The sequence below is a fragment of the Suricata suricatta genome, chromosome 1 (genome assembly GCF_006229205.1).
Source record: "Suricata suricatta isolate VVHF042 chromosome 1, meerkat_22Aug2017_6uvM2_HiC, whole genome shotgun sequence".
NCBI lineage: Eukaryota > Metazoa > Chordata > Mammalia > Carnivora > Herpestidae > Suricata > Suricata suricatta.
Window position 1 is genome coordinate 89,045,370 of NC_043700.1, and position 18,457 is coordinate 89,063,826.

The window sequence follows — 18,457 nt, forward strand, 5'->3', positions numbered from 1 at the left end:
GGCACTAGGGCCTTGCTGATAGACTGGTGATGCGCAGAGCAAATGAAGCATTCTACAATCTTCTGATTCAGTCTGTCCTTTGGTGGGCTTGTGTCCTTCACAAATGTTTTTACACCCCTTCTGCCATTTTTGTTGAGAAAGGAAGGATAGAAGAGGCTGGAGTTGAAGAAACGTCCTAGCCCGAGAATAGATCAGGCTCTTGATAAAGTCTTCCCCCTTCTGATGTGGGTAGCACACTGGGTATGTTTCAAATGGTTACTTTTTCCTTCCCTTGCCAGAAATACGAGGTTATATTTTCTGACTATTTACTCCTTGGTTCCTAGAGGTAAAATCCATGAACATGCAGGGCCCCAGTTAAGATAGTGGCACAGAAGTTCCTCACTCATGCTGGTCCACATTCAGCCTCCAACGATTTGTTAAAATTACTGTTTTAAGTGTTTCGACTGCTTCATGGTACCTATGGCTTCTGCTGTGGTAAGGAGATCTCAGCCATGATTGGATTCACTTGAGTCTCCAGAGTTTAGGATAGCGGTTCATCCTGCTACCTAGATTCTGTGATGATCCAAGAAAAGTCACTGATTTTCAGTTTCTTCACTTGTCATTGTTCTTTAAGGATGGGAATGGCCAATTCAATTTCATTATCTATGGAAGCTGAAACCAGTAGCTTTAACTATTTGAAATGATTTAAATCACACAACAACCCACAAGATATATAACTTCATTTACAACATCCCCTACTTAATGATAGGAGAACTAAGTTACAGCGAAATTAAGTACCTTATACAGGTTTCAATATTAGGATTAGAAATAAGATTCGAATCAGGTAACATGGTTCTTGATTCTACCTCTCATCACTATGCCATGTTGCCTTCAGAGAAGGCACTGTTTAGACAACTTGTCCAAGGTCACATAACCAGTAAAAGGTGGAGCCCGGCATCCCTTGTCTCTAACCACAGCATGGTTCTGCATGGCTTCAGGTCACGTTATTGGTCCATGGGTAAGCATGCCCTAGAATGTCTGGATGTTTATCATTATTTACACTTCAACTTAAACAAAGCTTCCCCATTTAAAAACTCTGTAGAGACCCCCAAATTAGCATTCTGTTTTAATCACCAACATATAATGGTGACATCTTTGTCTGGCACAGACTAATAATATCAAGCAGGTATTGAGTGCTTACTACCAGCTAAGTGATAGTTCAGTGATTTTTGTACATTAATTTCTTTAATTCAGACAACTCTGTGAGTACCATGATCATATTTTAAGGCAAAAGGACACTAGATTATAGAAAGTTTAAATAAATTTTCTAAAACTTTATGTTATCTTTTATTGAAATTACACCTTGAATATTATTTGTATATGCTACAGTGATTAACACATGAAACTGGAAAGTTAGGGAGACCTGAGTTTTAATCACAACTGTGACATTTATTAGTGTCATCTGGTTAAATTAATAAGGTGATGGGCAAAAAAAATTGAGAAAAAAGGGAGCTTGCATGCTTATATTGAAATATTTCAGGAAAATAAGATATTTTAAAATATTTCCCAAATAAATATATTTCCCCAAATTAATTGAGCTAAGAAATAGCATCATGGCTTTAAGTACAATAAAATGAATCAAGTTTTAGTGCTTTAAAAAATGTAAATTATTGTATGGCAGAAGAAGCCTGTCTGTAAGCTTAGTGATTTTTTGCTTGGCAATGTCCAGTCTACCAATGAATCCATCAAAGGCATTCTTTCTTTCTGTTATTCATTTCTAGAACTCCCTACTGATTCTCAGAATTTCTGTCCCTTTGCTTATATTACCCATCTGTTCTTGAATATTATCCTTTTTTTAATTAGAGCTCTTAACCTATTAATCATAGTTATTTCAAATTCACATATATTGACTCAGCACACCCATATATAAAAAGTATATGCTGAGAAAAATTATGTAGTATAACATATAACATAACCCAGGGAGCTTATGTGGTAAAAATTACATCTAAGCATTTTTAGAACAGATTATTTTAGAGAATTAAAAGGACAGTTTAGGCACAAAATTTTGAAATAAAATTTAATACCAGAAGAGCTTACTAGATTATAGAATCACTCCAAAAAATGTCTTCTGAAGAGCTATAATTTTGCTCACATTATGTTAAATATTAAGTATTTTACAATGTTAATGTTCTATTTTTTATATCTCTAGTATATTCATGATTTAAAAAATATACACAACCTGAAACTCTATTTTTCTCCCTTTTAGTAGTGTTTTAAACTACACAGACAATGAAAAAGTTAAGGCAAATAAATACTGTCTTCTTACATGTAAAACCTTTCATGAATCATCTGAGAGAAGTATTTAAAAATATTTTTAAAAAAGCAATTGATGGAATTATCCATTCATTACAGTACATATGGTAGTGTATAAATAATATCCATGTTAGATGGAGGTATTTAGCTTATGAGGCAAGTTCAGAAATTTCTCACCTCTTCTGTGGTTGCACAATGGCACTACTTTATCAATTTTGACATGAGTGTGATTTGGAACTTGATGCTATCAATCCACCTATTTCCACCGATTCCTCCCCAAAAGTTCAGGCAACTTCATTCATTCATTTTTTTTATCAGATTTATCAAGTAACAGAATTCATAGTTTCCAATTTGTAGTATCTATAAACATCATATTATGAGTCTATGTCCCATTAAGTACAAAATAAGTCTGAGTCTTTTATACAAAATAATAACAAAGGACAATGGGACAGGGCTTCTCTGTCCCAGGCATAATGATTTAGGCATCTAATGTAACATAGAATTTTAAAACTACTTCATCTATACATTGCATCCTTCATTTCATAATTAGCACCGTAGATATGCCAAGGCATGCCATCCCAGACACAGAGCAAAGCTAATTAGCCTTGAGGGATTGAGGCTCCTCAACTAGTTGTAAATTCTTACTCAGCTGGGTGAAAGGCCCCTTGAAAGGTCAAATGATGCTGCCATCAAACCAGCACAAGGAAAGAGAGCCTCACCGAATGGTCAAAGAGGTCATCAGTGATAATAAGTACAGAGAAGTTCAAGTTCAGAAGCAAAATATTGCAGAGTGATGAGTTGCACAATTTCTGAAAAGGCAATTAAATTTGAAGTACTTCTAATTAACTGCAGGGGTGAAAAGAAGCCATAGAAAGATAGTGGAGGAGGAATAAATCATGGGCCTATAAGAAAAACATTGTTTTCTTCATTAAAATTCCTTTACTTAAATTTTCTTCTGTAGAGTTTTAGGGATGGCAGAAACCACCTAATTAAAAATTCACACATTAACTATTAGTCGTTTTTCAATCATATTATATAATGCCCTTGGAAAAGAAGCTTTTGATAATAATGTATTCTACCAATTAAAATAACTCAGAAATTTCTTTGATTTACAGTAAAGAAACCGTAGTTGACAATGAAAGTAAAACCACTTGATTTGCAGTCTCTAAAACAATTTCAATCATTCTGTGCTTCCTTTAATGCCACTTTCTATAGCTAAATTGGGTGTATCTTTATCAGGAGAGCTTGTTAGAAGTAATTTGAGATTATGACTAATCTAAGTGGAAAATACCTATTAAGAAATGTATGATTTGTCTCATTTTCATTACATTCTTTTTTGAAAAGTCTTCTGTTTCCTCAGGAAAGAAGGACAAATAATTGGGATATATGTAATAACTAAAAGCTGCACTAATTTTTCAAACACTCTGCATTTTTAAAAGCTTATAGAATTCATCTAAAATCACAGTGATTGAAAAGGCATTTTTCTCCCAAATGATCAATTTGCCTAACTCATATTCATTCATACTGTTGAGAACATTTAGATGATTTTTATCAAAACATTAATAAATTAGAAAAGTAAATGCATTTGTACAATTTTGCAAAGGAGCAATACTTTGAAAAGCTAAAGTTTAAGGTAGCTGCTCCCTTTGCATAATAAAAAAGTCAATTAAATTCAATACAATATTCATCAGAATCTACTTGCAATAAAAAGATTTTAGGATAATTATCTTAAAATATGGGTAGGATTTTAATAGTCAGAAAGAGGAAAGGACATTCCAGGTTAAGGAAAATAGGGCTTTTCAAACAATGGGGTGACATGGCAGAAAGTAAGAAACTGAATGACAGAAGACCTACTTCTAGATCTGGCTTGACCACCAATTTGATTTCTGTCATTGAGAACATGACTTTATTTCTCAAAGCTTAAATACTTTTGACATTTCTAAAATAAAAATATGATGTATAAGACCAAGTTTTTTGCATTCCAGACTTTTTATTACCTATGATTATATAGGCATATTGAAAAAGTTAAATTTCATTGAAGAATGGAATAAGTTTAGTGGCGTCATGGAAATTAATACCAGAGAAATATTGTAGAGCCATGTTGTGGGGGGCTCATGGATGCCAGCCTGGGTGTATGTATAATCCCTTAAACTAAGTAAATTTTATATTAGTGCATTCTGTCAATATAACCAATAAAATCATTATTTATAGTGAGGAACACAAAATCATAATAATAGTTCTAGGTGATACTTTTCCTACTTCTATTGATGTGCTCCTAACATCAAGGAATATTAAGCTTTAGCCAAAATGAGCCCTGTAAAACTGAAGTTTTATTTGTTTTTAATGTTTGGGATTAGCTTAAAAATTCATGAGACTTTCTGGTACACCTGGGAGGCTCAGTTGGTTAAGCATCTGACTCTTGATTTGAAGCCCCACATCAGGCTGTGCACTAACAACCTGGAACCTGCTTGGGATTCTCTCTCTCTCACTCTCTCTCAAAATAAGTAAAATAAACTCCAAAACTTTCATGAGACCTTCCACTATTCACGATAGCATATCCATAGTTTTTGAAATGATAAAATACTTATCCCAAAATCTTTGAGATAAATTGAACCTCCAGAAATATACTTCATGTCTCATCTCAGACTTCTGGAGAAGTGTCTATTTAGGCAATAGAGGTCTAAATTGTGTGGATATGTGCCTATATATACTGTATCTGTGTAGATATGTCTTTGTGTGTGTGTGTATGTTCATATATCTATCTATCTATCTATATGTATACTGATGTTTATTAAATTACAAAATGAAACAAAACAATGTGAACTTTTATATACCTTCTTCTTATTATTACAGTCACTTTTATATACCTTATTACCTTCTTCCAGGGTCTTTGGTTGTGTTACACAATTATGTTATGTCTTTAGCATTTAAATAGACACAGTTTTAAAACAACCAGTTTTTCTTTATATTAGCACAAAGCCAAACTGTGCAAGACACAAACTGATTTAGGATCACATTTTTAGCAAATGTACTTTAACCAATAAATTTCTAAGTATGGCTATAAATTGGAAGCTTGAATAAAGAAATAGCCCAAGTTGAATGTTGCTAAAAATACTAATAGAGAAGGAACTTATAACAGTTAATTATGAAAATCAAAGTAACTAAACATTTATTGTCTAAGAATTTCAAGGCAGTAGAAAAATAGTGAACTAAGAAAATTAATCAAAATTATATACATGTGTATACATATATACATTTATAAAATATGTATTAAGGAACATTTAAAGGAAGTTTATATAAATAACCTTTGTTCATAAAGTGGGATTTTTCATGAAAAAAATCTTATTTCTAACAAAACTCCATTATCAAATATGTCTTCTCATGTGTAAAGAAAACCATAATTTTAAATTTTTACAACATTTTAATGAGCTAGTAAGACATTATTAGATTAAAAGGTAGATCACTTTATGTACCTTGGCCAGAGAAAAGCAATGATGGAGGGTTCATTATTTTAAAAATTATATTAATAATACTAGCACCAAACTGTTTTAATGAACTTCTAATTTGAACTTAAAACAGTGTTTCAAATCGTGTGAGAAACCTCGTGTTTATGGGCATTCAATATAAGAAGGTTTTATTATAAAATCAGAGAAAAATAATTATTTATGGGATACTTATGTGCTATAACCATTCTAGCATATTCATACATGTATATTATTAAATCTCACCAACTCTCTGAAAGGTGATATTATACACATTTTCATGAGAAATCAGACTAACATATGTAGAAAAGTTACCTCCATTCACTTACCCTTAAGAGACAGCATTTTAGCTATCAAGTCTGTCTGAATAAAAAACCAAGACTTTCTCACTATACTTGGCTGCCTCTCAAACTATAGGAAATATTAGTATGGGGAGAATTTTTTTAACTGTCTAAAATACTAACATGATTGATCATGGACTGTGAACGATGGAAATAATCCCAATCATTTGCCTTCCTTCTCTGAACTCAGGCTGCTTCCAAAGCTCTGCAGAGCCTGTACATGCCCTTTCTCAGATAGTAGTTATGCTGGAAACAGAGCGTTGGACCAGGAAAGCTTAAGATTGTCTCTGCAGACTCTAAGTTGAAAGATACCATCATGCAGCTTCAACTGTTAAAACTTTCACAGATCTTGCTCCAGTTTTCCAAACCATACTTAGGAATACATTACTAGGTGATGAAATAGGGCAGGTAAAAGAAAGGAATGGGAGAGATCATTTGGTCAAATGAACCACTGAATGGTGATATGTATTCACATTAAGGAATCTGCTTCTTCTCCCTTTATTTATTTTTTCTAACAATTTTTGACTTTTATTCATTTTTTAAGAGACAGAGAGCACAAGCAAGGAGGTGCAGAGAGAGAGGGAGACACAGAATCCAAATCAGGCTCCAGGCTCTGGGCAGTCAGCACAGATCCTAATGTGGGGCTCAAATTCATAAATGCAAGATTGTGACCCGAACTCAAGTCAGACGCATAACTGGCTGAGCCACACTGGTGCCCCTTCCTTTTATTTTTTTCTTTAGATTTTTTTCTTAGTTCTTTCAGTTGTCTTGAGCACTCCTATGACATGAATTCTCCTACATACAGAGATCTCTATGTTTTATAGTGATTAGGGTTTTTATTTCAATAGCATTAACTGATGAAAATCTTCACATGAAGGTATGATTTTCTAATATCCATGCAATTTCTTCCACAGGAAAACATATTTGTGTAAAACTAAGACAATAGATGTTCTATAAAGCTAACAATGCATTAAGCATTTTTTTTAATTCTAGGAAGAGTTTTATCTTTGTTTCATGAAAAATATATAACATGCATTGATTGAGCAGAAAGCACAGATTCAAAAATGAAGAGAACTTGCTTTCTGTATTTTGGAGAAGCTCTTATAAAAATATTTTCTCCATCTCTAATTAGGTATCATTTACTAGTTAAGCCATCAAAAATGGCTACAAATAATTATTTAAAAAAAAGAAAGAAGAAGAACATTGTAAACTTAAATTCTCTGTCCAGTAGAAGAGTGAATCTCAAAAGTTTTTGTTTAAGGATGCCTTGTAACTCTTACTTATGGACAACACCAAAATACTTTTGTTTATGGGAGTTATATCTGTTTATATTTACTATATATTAGATGTTAAATATTTTTAAATTTCTCAGTCTTCATTAAAATATAATTGCATGTTAATAAATCATTTTTATAAGAAATAACTATTTTATAAAACAAAATGTTAGTAAGAATTTTTGAGAATTTTTTTAAGTTTTATTTAATTTTGAGAGACAGAGAGAGAGAGAGAGAGGGAGGGAGAGAGAGAGAGAGAGAGAGAGAGAGAGAGAGAATGTGCAGAGCCAGCAGGGGAGGGAAGGGACAGAAGGAGAGAGAGAATTCCAAATAGGCTCTGAGCCGTTGGCACAAAGCCCAACACAGGACTCAATCTCATGGACTGTAAGGGCATAACCTGAACCAAAATCAAGAAAGTCAGATGCTCAACTGACTGAGCCACCCATGTGTCCTTGCAAATCATTTAAATTTCATCCTTAATTACATCAGCTGGATTCTCATGTCTACTTTGATATTCAATATATTGCAATATCACACAACCTATAGCCTCTGGAAAAATCCACTGTACGCTTACATACCTTGTAAATAATCAAAAATAATCATTTTGAAATGAAACTATGATCTAAGGCATTTTTTTTTCCTTTTCTTTTTCTTTTTTTTTCTTGTTTGTTTTCACTTGTTGAGGACTGGGAGTGAGAAGCAAGGAGAAATCAGATCTGAGAAGAGTGAAGGTTTGAAACAGTCATTTCAAATGAGGGGAAACAAACTGAACAAAGGTTTTTGGTAGCTTAAGACAAGTTTTGAGTTTGGGAGCCATGAAATTATACTAAAACCAATCATCTCAGTTTTGTGACTGTCTCTATTAGGCAGAAGAAATTTAAAAAATGAATTTGATTTGTCTTTATTTATAATTTTTATGAACACAGTAAAGAGAAAAAACATCAAGAGGGTTAAAGTAATATCAAAAGAATAGAAAAACATAAGGTCCATGGAATCTAAGTTTTACAGGTAGTTTGCATATAAACAGAAACACTTAGGAAGATTAAAGGTGTCCATGAAGTTTGCAAATTACTGTATTTAATGAACAACTTGCACAAAATTGGGGGGAGGAGTAATATGCAGAGTTGGAGTTCTAAATTATTGGAAATCAGAAGCAGATCAGATTCAGGTGAATGTCAGATTATGTTATGGGAAATGGCTATTGGAGTGGAATAGAGGGTATATTTGGAGATAATGAGGTCCGTGAACTGAGGTCAAATATTACATGGGCTGAAACAAAGCCTCATTCATGATTCCCCACAGCAAATGAGGAGGCATAATAATATGGATAATTACAAAGCAGATGAAAGATAGAAGATGGGTAGGCAAACCTCAATGAAGCAGTTTGAAGTTGTATGCATATGTGCATGTGCAGATTTGCTCTTCATTTGTTTGCTTGTTCATACATCAGCAGAGGCTTGGCAGTAGATCTCAGAGTGAGAGGCATGAGAGTTTCACTTGTAGACAGTGGAATACATAGAATGCCTAGAATTCTAGAAAAAGAGCAATCACCACTTGATAGCAGTAAGAATGGGACAAGAAGGAAACGATCTTTGAAGAAATTGAAAGTGGAATGTATTTTTGGTAAGGGAGCAGGACTTTCAGATGGCAGCAAGAAAAAGGTTGAGGGGAAAAGATAAAGGAATGGAAGGTTTTGTTAGGACAACTGATGTAGAGAAAGTCAAGGGGACAAGTACACCATGGGAATAGGAAAGTGACACATAGTTTATTTAGTCCTATCTCTTGGAAGACATTTCTTGGTTTCTTTTTTAGAAAGAGATGTGAAGCTCGCTGTGCTTACATTTTATTTTTTAGTCAGATTCCATAATTCTTCCATACTGTTTTTTACTTACTTGCTTTTGGAGGCTACAAGAAGTTTATTTATATTTAACCTTTAAGTATATGATACTTAAGCCTTGGGTTCCAATGGACACCTGTTTTCCACTGAAAATAAGTTAGATTTTTCCATATTGGCAAAACATCTTTATTTTGGGGAACTCACAAAATACTACTCTGCCAAGTACACATGGTCTATTAAGCTGCTTTTTAAAGCCTCACCCCAAGAATAACACAATTTAATGCATGATAAGCTCCCGCATCTCTCCTGAAAAGTTACTAAATCTCCTGTGTGAAGGAATGAGTGAACCCCACAGATATTTCCTAAAGTAGGAACGTTATTGAGGTACTAAGGTAAAAAATAGTGTGAAAAAAACAGAAGGGTTTACTTTACGCTTTGCATAAATTTGTTCTTTTCGATTTTCCAACAGTCAACCTTGGACTCTGTTACCTCTCTGTGGTTTCTTACACCTTATTAGTGCTGGGTTTTAATTTCTAAAATGATTTCAAACAAGTAAGTTCTGTGGCCACTGCTCTCCTTTACCATGGCCTCTGAGACCTGGATCTGGCCTTCAGCTCATTTTCTATTTTATTTTCTTCTCTCTTCTTCCGTTTTCTACTCCAGTATATCTACATAAAGACCCTTGTTTACTGGCCCATGAAAAGCATGCCTCTACTTTGGGTCTTTTGCTTTGATTCTTCTTCTGAAGACCCTATTCCTTTAGACAACCATGTGTCTTATGCTGTCATATCTCTCAAACCTTCACCATAGTGTTCCTTTGGTAGAAAGACTTATCCTGAAAACCCTGTATGTTATATCAATCCTTCAACACCCCACTCTAATCTCTATTCTCTGTACCTAGTCTTATTTTTCTTGAGAGCTGATATTGCCATCTGATATACTATATCTTTATGTGTTTACTTGTTTATTGCTTGTTTTTTAGTTATAGATAATAAGCACCATGATAGCAGGGACATCGTTTTTCTTGCTGTTAAACCACAGTGCCTAGAATGCAGCAGTCATTAAATATTTCTTGAATGATTCCATTTGCTATAGTTAAGATAGTTACAGCTTATCCAACATTTCTATTATATCTATATAAACTGATCTTTGCAGAAAATTTGGATTTATGGCTTACACTATAGGGACTCCATACAAATAGTAGTAAGAACATCAGGTCTGCAAACAAGCCTTTCTAGAATATCTGAAAATTGCAGAAACACAATCTACCATCCTTTAGGAAGTTAGTATATGCTGTAATGTGCTTTCTGCAGTTTATTAGAGCTCTTCAGAGAAGTTCAAATCCTACTAAGACAGCAGCCTATGTTATTGAGTGTGAGAAAGTCACATCTCTATATTCTTTTGACAATGAATGGGACAACCAATAAATTGAAGAAAAAATAAATTACATGGAAATAGATGAAAATGAAAACACAATAGTCCAAAATATTTGGGTTGCAACAAGACTGGTTCTAAGAGAAAAGTTTGTAGCAACACAGATCTACATCAAGAAGCAGGAAAGATCTCAAATAAACAACATAACTTTATACCTAAAAGAACTAGAAAACGAATAGACAAACCCAAATCCAGCAAAAGGAAGGAAAAATAAAGATTAGAGAAGAAGTAAAAGATATAGAAACTAAAAACAAAAAAGCAGACAAACAAAAACAATAGAACAGGTCCATGCACCAGGAGCCAGTTCTTTGAAAGATCAACAAAACTGATAAACCTCTAGCAAGACTCACTTTAAAAAGTTGGGGGGGGGGGAGACCCAAATAAACAGAATTACTAATAAAAGAGGAGAAATAACAATGAATACCACAGAAATACAAACATGTGTGACAGAGTTTTATGAAAACCTATATGCCAAAAAGTTGGACATAAGTAATCCAAGTATCGAAGTAATTGATAAATTTCTAGGAATGTAACCCGCCAAAACTAGAGAAGGAAGGAATAGAAAATTTGATCAGACCAATCACCAGCAATAAAGTTGAGTCAGTAATCAAAACTCCCCCAAAAATAAAAGATCAGACTCAGATGGCTTCATAGGCAAATTTTACCAAACACTTAAAGTTAATACCCATTCTTCTAAAACTATTCAAAGAAAATAGGAGAAGGAAACCTTTTAAATTCATTCTATTAGAACAGGTTTACCTTGATACCAAAACCATAAAAGATACCACAAAAGGGAAAAAAAACTACATAAAAAGGACTACAGGCTAATATCTCTCATGATAATAGAGATCCTCAACAAAATATTAGCAAATGAAATCCAACAATACATTTAAAAAATCATACATCACAATCAAGTGGGATTTATTTCCAGGATATAAGGGTGGTTTAATATTTGCAAAATAATCAGTGTAATATATCACATCAATAAGAGAAAGGATAAAAACCATATGATCCTTTCAATAGATGCAGAAAAGGCATTTTATCCATTCATGATAAAAACCCTTTGCAAAGTAGGTCTCGAGGGAACACATGTCAACATAATAAATGTCTTATGTAAAAAACCCACAGCCAACATCATACTCAATGGTAAAAAATTGAGAGCTTTTCCCCTAATATCAATTTTTGTAATGTTTTTATTCATTTTTGAGAGAGAGAGATACAGTGTGAGCAGGGGAGGGTCAAAGAGAGAAAGACTCACAGGACCTGAAGACAGGCTCCAGGCTCTGAGCTAGCTGTCAGCATAGAGCCCGATGCGGGGACTGGAACCCACGAACCGTGAGATCATGACCTGAGCCGAAGTCAAACGCTTAACCAACTGAGCCACCCAGGCGCCCCTCTAATGTCAAGAACAAGACAGGAATGTCCACTCTCACCACTTGTAGTGGCTTTTATAGTACTAAAATACCTAGCCACAGCAATCAGCAAAAAAAAAAAGGAATAAAAGACATCAGAATTGGTAAGAAAAAATAAAATTTTCACTATTTGCAGAGGACATAGCTATGTATATAGAAAACCCAAAAAACTATTAGATCTGATAAATTAATTCAGTAAATTGCAGGATACAAAAATCAATCTACAGAAATCTCTTGCATTCCTGTGTACTAATTATGAAACAGAAGGAAGTGAAATTAAGGGAGTGCTTAGGTGGCTCAGTAGGTTAAGTGTCTAACTCAATTTTAGTTCAGGTCATGATCTCACAGTTTGTGAAATTGAGCCCTATAGCAGGGTCTGTGCTGACAGTGTAAAGCCTGCTTGGGATTTGCTTTCCCTCTCTCTCTCCTTCTCCCTGGTAATGTGTGCATGCTCCCTCTTCCTCAAAATAAATAATTAAACATTTTTTAAAAGAGAAAGTGAAATTAAGAAAATAATCCTATTTACAATTTTACCAAAGCAATATCTAGGCATAAACATAACCAAAGAGGTGAAAAACCTGTCATCAGAAAACTGTAAAACACCAATGAAAGAAATTCAAGATGATGCAATGAAATGGAGAAAAAGTGCATGTTTATGGGTTGGAAGAACAAATATTAAAATGTCCATATTACCCCAAGCAATCTACAGATTTAATATAATCTCTATCAAAATACCAACAGTGTTTTGTTTTGTTTTTACAGAACTATAACAAACAATCTTAAAATGTGCATGGAATCACAAAAGACTTCAAATAGCCAAAGCAATCTTGAAAAAGAAAAACAATTTTGAGGTATAACAATTCTGGATTTCAAGCTATATTACAAAGTGGTAGTAATTAAGATGATATAGTAGGTGCATAAAAATAAACACATAAATCAATGGAATAGAATAGAAAACCCAGAAATAAATCCATATTTATGTCATCAATTAATCTTTGACAAAGAATGAGCATACAATGGGAAAAAGACGGACTCGTCAACAAATGGTATTGGGAAAACTGTACAGCCACACACACCATTTTCTTATATCATACACAAAAACAAACTCAAAGTGTATTAAAGACCTAAATGTGATACCAGAAACCACAAAAATTCTTGAAGAGAGCACAGGCAATAATCTTTCTGACATTGGCTGTAGCAACATTTTTCTAGATATGTCTCCTGAGGCAAGGGAAACAAAAGCAAAAATAAAGTATTGGGACTACCTCAAAAATGAAATGCTTCTGCACAGCAAAGGAAACAATCAACAGAACTAAAATCCTATTGAATTGGAAAAGATATTTGCAAATGACACCCAATAAAGGGTTAGTATCCCAAATATATAAAGAACTGATAACAACTTAACACCCAAAAAACAATCCAATTAAAAACTGGGCAGAAGATATAAACTCACATTTCTCCAAAGACATACAGATGGCAAACAAACACATTTGTTTGCTGCTCAGCATCATTCATAATCAGGGAAATGCAAATCAAAACTATAATGAGATATCACCTCACACCTGTCAGAATAACAAGCTCAAAAGCACAAGAAACAGCAAGTGTTGACAAGGCTGTGAATAAAAAAAGGAAACCTTTCGTACTATTGGTAAGAATGATAGGTGGGGAGCCATTGTGGAAAATAGTGTGGAGGTTCCTTAGAAAATTAAGAGTAGAACTACTCTATGATTTGATCCAGGAATCACACTATTGGGTGTTTACCCACAAAATACAAAAACTCTAATTCAAAGGGACACAACCACCCCATGTTTACAGCAGCATTGTTTACAATAGTCAATGCATGCCAGGAGTCCAAATGTTCCCTGACTGATGAATGGATAAAGAAGATGGAGTGTGTGTGTGTGTGTGTGTGTGTGTGTGTGTATGTAGTGTGTATGTGTACATGCAAACATATATGCAAATACACACACACACTATGAAATATTACTCAGCCATAAAAAAAGAATAAAATTCTTCCATATGCAGCAACAAAGATAGCGCTAGAGAGTATTATACAGAGCAAAATAAATCAGAGAAAGAAAAATACCATATGTTGTCATTCATATGTGTTATTTAAGAACAAAACAAATGAGCAAAGAAAAAAGAGAGAGAGACCAACCAAGAATTAGACTCTTAATTATAGAGGGCAAACTGATAGTTACCAGAAGGGACGTGGGTTGGGGGGATGGGGGAAACAGGTGATAAGGACTAACAAGTACACTTTTCATTAAAAAAAAACCCTCCTGGGACGGACCCACAGCCTATGTTATTGAGCTTTAGAGGGTCAAGTCTCCATTTTCCCTTGGGATTATTCCTAGCTTCCCAATAGGTATATTTGTATAATCAATGAAATTAGTTATTAACTAATTCTATTATTTACTGATATATAATTAATACACTAGCCTCTGTGGTAAGCATTACCTTGATTTATCTCCTGCACCTGTTCATTGGACTGTCCTTCCAAATGTAGTCAATATTTGCTTCTCTCACCTTAAATTTAAATCAGTATATACAAACTGGATTTACAAATTCTATGTCCTTTATATCTTCCTGAATTATCATTCTCCCAGACTTTAATTCTAGATAGAGTTTGCTGACTCACACTAATTAAAGATGATGTAATAAAAGCCATATGAACTTGGCCTTCATCATTTCCTTGAAGTCCATCTATCTGCATATTGTTCTTTAATCAAAAACTTGGACATTTAGCCACTCTATTTCTCTTGTGTTTATGAGCTAAATATATTTTTTTAAATACTGAAATTTTGTATTCTGAGCTGATAAAAGTCATCCATTGTTAAATATGCCAACTTTGCATTTTGCTCTGCCCCATCACTAACCTCCCCACTTCCTATAGCCATCCAGAGAAACAAGCAAAGAAAGGTTTATATATTATATTCCTGCTTGGGCAAACTCTCATTTGTGTCACTTCTCTTGGAATCCTAACCCTAGAGATTCTTTGAAATGCCCCTCATAATATATTTCATACTAGCTTCCTTTCCTACAAAGTTGGGATACTGATGAACACAACCAAACAATGCCCAGTTATAGAAAACACAACAGTTTGGCTCTTGTCATACCCATCCCAACCCCTTTCCAGCATGTCTTCTTGCACCATAAATGCTGGAAAGCTAAAAACTACACTTTCCAAATGTACTTGCAGTTAGCATGAAGATCTGTTACCTAATTTCAATAAAGCAGAGAAATGTAAAAAGGCATCTGCTCCCAAAGAAAACAGATCTTATGGGAGAGACTTTTCATTATCCTGGGGCAGCGTCCGGGTGTCTGGTGGCTAGCAGGTGGCATCCTTAGCAGTTTCTGTGTGCAGTTCAGCATTTCTCCTGGCTCCATTTATTCTTAATGGTATAGCACAGACACTTTATCCTTAGCTTCCAAAAAATTCTGTAAGATAGCTATCATCCTCTAAAATCCTATTGTACTTAAACCAGCTGGAGAAGATTCTGTTATCTGCAACTAAGAACCTTGAAAGAATTAGAAGCATTCTTTAACTACCTTTCCTGATATTTCCTTCTCAAATCTCTTCTCATCTTCCCTATATATTCATGGAAGTTAAAAATTAGGAAACTTTGATCCTGACTTCCGCATGCAGTTTTATGAAGGTAATTCTCAGTTTCTTAGATGTAGTCTACCTTTGAATGGTTATATAATTTGACTATCTTTCTGTGTTAGAGGTACAGGAATCTAAATCATTATCTTTATTTATTAATGAAAGTTACCATGCTTTTTTTTTTTTTTGCTAATACTTAGCATCCATAGCATTTGGATCTGAGGATTTATGAAAATATATATATGAAATCTTTAGCATCTCAAATAATTATAGTCCTTCTTCCATTCTCTACAGCTGCTTGTCTTTACTAACCTAAAACTCTTTTCCAGAGCCATAGATATCTTTAGATATAAACTATCTTGTAATCGCTTTCCTTCTTGCCCAAGTTCTTTGTTTTCATACTGCTTTTTAAGGTCCGTCCTGACATTTGTATTTCTTATTATTTTATTTATTCATTTCACAAGTAAATACAGGTGTTTACATGGTACTGTACATACTACTTAAATAGCAATCCACTTTTAATTCCATCTAGAGCTTCTTTTCTATCAATCTGCTGAGTATTTTAATATGATGACTTTTAAATCTACTCTAAGACCCAACTTCTAATTTACCTTACAAATTATATTCTGTATCTGAAAATACTTTCCTCTTCACTCACTGTGTACTTGATGAAGAGAGTATAGTAAAAGCTCAATGAACATTTACCAAACTAATAAGTTGAATTTCTCTTCTTGGGTGGGGGGATGGGGTAGATGAGTGATGGGCTTTAAGGAGGGCATTTGTTGGGATAAGCACTGGTTGTTACATGTGATGAATCACTAAATTCTACTCCTGAAATCATTATTACATCATATGTTAACTAGTTTATATTTAAATTAAAAAGGATGAATTAATCTATTTTTCTATATACAGTCACCCCATTAGTAGGCTTTTTTACAGATTACTCCCACAACATATTCTAATCAATTCATATTAAGTAATAGCTCTTGATTTTTAATTCATATCTATGAATGAACAAATTGAATAACAATTATAGGTGGGCTTACCCTACTTTAGGAGCTGTGGAGATGGTAGGTAGAATATAGGTGAATAGCAATAATATCAGGGCTTAACATTTTCAAAGGGCACCACCTGCATTAGCAAACTACAACCAAGTATACTATGTAGTTAGGGAAAGAAAGGTGATTTGTAATGTTAACATATGAATTGGTGATGCTGGAATTCATTTTTTTATGCAAAAAAAATCCCCACATCAAATAAATACCAACTATGTACAGATAACTATAAACATTGAGTTTATAAAGATTAACAACACAAAGATAAGTTTTTAAATTTCTGAAACTCAGGATAACTGCAGAGCAAACAATTTATTAAGCATCAGATATAAAATAGAGGCTCCAAAGCAAAAAACTACATGCTATGAGAAAATATCATGAAGTGATACAAATTAGTCTCAAAGTTCAGGGAAGGCTTTTCTGAGAAAATGAAGGGTGAGAACAAATTATCTAAGTTGGGGAAGGAAATGGAAATATTTCAGGAAATCATTGTACAAAGTGCCAGTGGAAGTTGGGACCAATAGGACGGATAGAATAACATATCAGTGGAGTAGCAGTATAGAGCAAGGGAGAACACTGAAAGAGGAGTCTAGATAAGTTAGCAAAATTCAGATCATATAAAGCTCTGAAGGCTATAGAAAGAAGTTTCATAGTCATGTTAAGAATGAGCAATAGTAGAGGCTAAAGTCTGGGATTGTGATGCCTCCCGTTTTGGTTTTCTTCAATATAACTTTGGCTATTTGGGGTCTTTTGTGGTTCCATACAAATTTGAGGATAGTTTGTTCTAGCTTTGAGAAGAATGTTGGTGCAATTTTGATGGGGATTGCATTGAATGTGTAGATTGCTTTGGGTAGTAATGACATTTTCACAATGTTTATTCTTCCAATCCATGAACAGGGAGTGTTTTTCCATTTCTTGGTGTCTTCTCCAATCTCTTTCATAAGTTTTCTATAGTTTTCAGCTGTCATCATCAAGACAGTATGGTATTGGCACAAAAACAGACACATAGACCAATGGAATAGAATAGAGAACCCAGAACTGGGCCCACAAATGTACAGCCAACTAATTTTTGATAAAACAGGAAAGAGTATCCGGTGGGAAAAAAAGACTGCCTCTTTAGCAGGTGGTGCTGGGAGAACTGGATAGCAACATGCAGAAGAATGAAACTAGATCACTTTCTTACACCATACACAAATTAACTCAAAATGGCTGAAGGACCTGAATGTGAGACAGGAAACCATCAAAACCCTTGAGGAGAAAGTAGGAAAAAACCTCCTACACCTCCACCGCAGCAATTTCCTACTCCACATCCCCAAAGGAAAGGGAAATGAAAGAAAAACTGAACTCTTGAGACTTCTTCAAGATAAAAAGCTTCTGCACTGCAAAGGAAACAATCAAGAAAACTAATAGGCAACCAACAGAATGGGAAAAGATAGTTGCAAATGACATATCAGACAAAGGGTTAGTATCTAAAATATACAAGGACTCACCAAACTCCACACCCACAAAACAAATAGCCCATTGAAGAAATGGGCAGAAGACATGAACAGACACTTCTCCAAAGAGGACATCCAGATGGCCTACAGGCACATGAAATGATGCTCAACATCACTCATCATCAGGCAAACACAAATCAAAACCACACTGAGATACCACCTCACACCAGTCAGAGTGGCTAAAATGAACAAATCAAGAGACTATAGATGCTAGCGAGAGTGTGGAG